The sequence below is a fragment of the Vigna radiata genome, chromosome 7 (assembly GCF_000741045.1).
Source record: "Vigna radiata var. radiata cultivar VC1973A chromosome 7, Vradiata_ver6, whole genome shotgun sequence".
NCBI lineage: Eukaryota > Viridiplantae > Streptophyta > Magnoliopsida > Fabales > Fabaceae > Vigna > Vigna radiata.
Genome location: NC_028357.1, coordinates 12,393,638 through 12,399,109, shown reverse-complemented (window position 1 = coordinate 12,399,109; position 5,472 = coordinate 12,393,638).

Below are 5,472 nucleotides of genomic sequence, written 5' to 3'. Positions count from 1 at the left end.
CACACTAGTGTGTTGGACCCAAGTTGACATGCACAGTAGTTTGCTAAACCATGGTTGGCGAGCACACTTGTTTAACCTTAGTTGATGAGCGATGATGGAGTCATGCATTGGTAGGATGAACTTAAACACTAGGTTTGATGAATGAGAAGGTGAAGTAGAAATTTGGACAAATTTGAAACGAGTCACATTTATGTCTCGAAATTTTTAAGAAAAAGTGTGAAATTTTTGAAATTTGAGTATAGGAGGAAAGGTGAAAAGTGAAAAGTGGGAAAAATATTAGAAAGAGGAGTTTTGAATAGTATTTTTAAATTCTTTTGAACGATTAATAAATATTGTAGGTGTTAGACGATTTGCAATAGTTTGTAGACGTGAGTGTTTTTAATAAAGCATTTTAGGAAAACATTTTAAATAAGGAAAATGATAACACCAGTATTTTTATGTCAGTTCACTCAATCTGAGCTACGTCCAGTCTTCTTTAAAAAATCTTAAGGGATTCCACTAATCTTATACAAGATTACAAACGAGTAAAAACCACTTCTGTTATACACCAAGTATTATCAATCATTCTTGGTTCCCAAATATTATAAACCACTCTTGGTTCCAAGTATTATAAATAACTCCTGATTTCCCTAATTATTGTTATTTTGTTAATAAAAAGAGTTATTAAGTGATTGAAGTAGGAGTCTTTTATTTTTGTACAGTTGTTTCTAGTAGACATTTTTTGTCGTGATACCTGCTTTTGATTTATTATTATTATTATTATTTTTCCAATGAATAGTAAGAGATAAGCACTAGTCATTACACCTACCTTACTGGAGTTTTAAAGTGTAAGTTTTCAATTTATGGGATTGTTCGAACTACTACAATCCATTAATCACATTAATGTTACCAAATAAAACTCAAACTTAAAAAACAACTTATTTAACGAAGTTAAAATTGTAAAAAATAACTCATTAAATCAATGTACACTTCAACATACACTACAAGAAATATTGGAATTATATACGAAAAAATTTATATACGGATATATATTCGTATATAAATCAAGTTTTATATACGGAAATTGTGTACGGATCATAGAAAAGGAGTTATATACGGTTATTATATATGGATTTTTATATACGAATTTTTATATACGGATTTTTCCGTATATAAAGTTGGCGCGTGGTGGCGGAAAAATTACCCAAGGATATATCCGTATATAACCTGTATTATTCGTATGCAATTGGAACCAAGTTGTTTACTACGGATATTATATACGGATGTGGGAAATAATTTATTTAAAAAAATGTTTGTGTGATTAATTGGATGATGGAGCTGTGTATCACTCTCTGAAGCATTTTCCCCTCTTTCTCGAACCTTACTCTTCTCTCTCTCGAACTCTCATCGCTCTCGAACCCTTTTCGTCGAGCCCTCTTCATCAATCCTTCTTCAAACACTATCACATCTCCTCTCCAACCTTCAGTCAGTTGTCATCTCTAACCTTCAGTCACCTCTCCTCTCGAAGTTCTCTTCTCTGCAACTGTGGGTGGAGTTCTCGGGTCGTGAGGGCTGTTATTGTGTCAAACCTCTCTTCTCTACAGCTATCGGTCTACTCCGCCCATCTTGTGTAGAACCCTATCGTGCCCTAAATCATTCTTCTATCGAGCTCCAAATCTGGTAAATGATTCATCTCTTCCTTCATTTTTGTGGAAATCTGTAATGCCTAGAAATCTTTAAAATTGAACCTTAATCTGTGTTAATTTTATTTTAATTGGCCCATTTTTGGTTCGTCTAGCAAAACTTAGTTGGATTCTCACGGGGCATCGATTGAGGCTGCTGTGTTGCGATTTAAGTTGACACATAGAAGTTGGTGCTGCGAAGGTCGAAGGAACGAGAATAATGTGTTTTTAATTTCCTCTCTTGCTCGGTTTGGTATGCAATGAACTATATATAATGTTAATTTTTGAGTATTGTGGACTGTATTAAGTATGTTTAGTTATGAATGTTATGATATATGTTAGTGTAATGCATGGACATGAATTTGTGGCTATTATGCATTGCTAGAGTTGGCTACCTTGTATTATAGCCTCTTTGAATCTTAACCTGATGTAATATGCTACTTTTATCTGGTTTAGAATTTTCTTGCGTAAAGTCAAAGAAGTCCTCTGGTTCAGGGAACTCTAGCCTGCTTCCTTCATATCTTCCTTCCTTTGTTCCTTCGTTATAAGGAACTTTTTCTTCTAGAGTAGTGGTAACAAATTAAGTATGCTCTCAAGAGGTGTCATGTTATGTCTATTATTGTTGTTGTTGAGGTACTACGTTGTTGGATTTTACCAAGTTGTTTTATGGTGGTGTTCTATGAATTGGGCTTAAGCAATGGTGAAGGTAGGTACATGGGAGCTAGGGGTGACATTAGAAATCAGAAAGGTGACATATATTTGTGATAGTTTTCATGCTTTCCCTTTGGAAGTCTTTGAGTTTGTCCAGACCTCCTTATATACGGATTTTGGCAGTAGATAAATGTGATTTTTCTTGTAGTGATAGTTATATTATTTAAATTTATTAGTATTATTAAAGTAAAACCTTTAAATGTAATTGCAAATGCCACTAGTTCTGTAAAATGAGTTGAAACTCGTAAGCCAACCCTGTCCATTAAGGATTTGTGTCGGGTTGAGCTTAAAAAAATGAAATTTCGATTTGGGTTAATTTTGAGTTCGGCTTACCTGAGTTGAACCCGTGGTGAGTCTGGTTAGCTCACCAACCCACCTAATTTTTTAATGAAATGAAATAATCCTAGACTGAAAAATGCATACCCAACACAAAGAGAGACCTTTCCCCTTTGCGCAGTAGACCCTACCCTTCCCCTTCAGGCAGAAACTACCTTTCCCCTTTTCCATTGCGCAACACAAGCACAAGCACAACTCCAGTTTACATACCCTTCCCCTTCACATAGAGTGAACAATGTGCACAATTCTTATTTTCTAGCCATCGATTGAGTTAGTCCTTTGCTCAACATTGTGAATAGTTTGTACAATCGCATAGGTTAGTGCTTCTCTTTCACAAGATATATCATCCAAATATAGTTTTCCAACCTTTGACTTTGAATCCCTTTCATTGAGTTAGTGGGAAAAGTCCATCCATCAATAAGGGATGAAGGAAAGCATTATTTCAAGTGTTCAAATTGGAAAAGCTCTTTTGTCTCCCTTGGGAAGAAGAAAGAAAATAAGCCAGTGAACTCTTAAAAAGGCACTCTACCTGATGGAAGAATTTTCCAGCTGATTTTAGTGGAAGATGAAATCAACGAAACTTCTTCTAGGAACTTCTGGAATCTGAACTGGAAAAGGAGATGGACATCATTTGTTGCAGCAGAAGAAGATGATTAATGATGATAACCGTAGGAAGCAGAAATTCTGGGAGCCACTATTTAAACGGTGTTGGTGGCTGGATGGAAGCAAATGGAAGACTCAGTGCTGAAGATAAGGTTGAGGCAGAGGAGGTTTGAATCAAACGGTGATTCAGTGAAGGAAACTAATTAAGCGGTGATGTATAAAAGTGGAATAAAGGTAGAGATTGGGTGCTGAAATATGATGCAGATGGTGGAGATATGCTAGGATTTGATGCCTAGCTAGGGAGAGAAGCTAGAGGAAGCTCTCAAGCTCTCTCTCGGTGACCTTCAACAAGAAGAAATTTCTGGACAAAAATCAACAAAACAATTCTTCGTTCAAATCAAAGGTACCTTTACATGGAATGAAGCAAGCTATTTAAAAGAGAAACAAAACACGCTTATGGTTCACGTTTAACGTAATCAATGTCAGCTGTGCAAGGATGTAGAAAAGTGAGGAGCCACGTGGAAGTCTCTTAAATCTGCTGAACCATTTTTGAGGCTGCAGGTTGCACATGGATTGTGCTAGATGCACATGACGTTGAGCGCAAGTTGGAGGGCACTGAGCGGTGTAAGCCCTTTTGTTCTTCAACCAAGCTACTGAATGTATCTCATGTGGGCTTCCAAAGTAGCTTGCTGGACAGCTGGACAATGCCTTTATGCATCCAAGTGAAAATTCCAACATTCTTCCAAGTGAAGATTTGGCTTACTTCTCCGTTCTTGATGTATCAAGCTTATTGGATAGTTGACCCATGATCTCCTACCTTTATTAGACCCTACAAAACACATATAAACATATTAAAGAGAATCCTTCTGAGACATAGAGAAAGAAAATCAAGAAAAAGTCTTTCTTTACTTCCCTTTCTTAGCCTTAACTTTAGTTAGTACTCCTTTGAATGGAATGCCCTAAATGGGTTTCCATCATACCTTCCCTCTTGAAAAATGATTTGTCCTCAAATCAGGAAGATATAAAGAAGCACAACTTTGGTTTGTCACTTTCCTCCTGGATCAAAAACATATCTATAATAAACATCAAATATATCTCCAATTAGTATCAGTCCAAGAGAGAATTGTTTTGTGGAAGTAACTTTAGAATAAGGACTTTGTTTTATAGTTTTAAGGAAATTTAAAAGTCCTAATTCACAAGTCACTTTTCTTTTATCTTGAGTTTCTTGTATCCCTAAGGGTAACAATGACTCAAGAATTAAATTGCCATATTTTGAAAAGGATAGCATAATGAAAATTGGTGTGGCAATTAGTTTAAAAGACAAGTTATCATGAAAAGACTTAAAGATGATTGAAGAATAATTAAAAGATTAGAAACATTTCGTTTTTGGTTTCCTTGTATTTGTAGGAGTAGAATAAAAAGATTGGAAACCTTCACTATAATAATTCTCAATACATTATTATTTTTTCTTTACTAAAATAGTTATAGTACTTTTTTTCTTTACTTAAAACTCATTGTCATTTATTTTTACTATTAAACATTATTTTTTACTAATGCTAAAATAGTATTCGGTTGTCCAAATATAATTTTTCATTAGTTTGTCTACATTCTTAAGATATCAAATCCTAATTNTGAAAGAGAAAACAAACAATAAAAAAAATTATTTTAGCACCATTCAAAAATAATATTTCTAAAAACAATATGAAACAACTTGTTCCCGGACATGTTCATACATTTGACTGGTACCTATTGATAGGCATGTGGGGATACATATGGGATTGTCTCTAGCTTTTTACGTTTTGGAATACATAATAATTAATTAACAAGTAATATTGTTTTTCTTTGATCTGTATTTATATTTTGTACAATTCTCGGCAGAATTTTCTTTATTAGACCTATGAAAATTTACTAGTATAAGCAGATAAATATAATATTAATTTAGGTGGAAGGATATGTTATATATTACTTTGTATATAAATATATGAATTGTAACACTTGTAATATTTCTTTTTCATTATTATTATTATTATTATTATTTATAATAATTATAATAATAATAATAATATAACTTTAAGTAAGATAATTTTCAAATATTATTATAAAAAAGTTTTATTTAAGTTTCAACCTCTTTGTAAATTTAGACATTTTCAATTGAATTCTT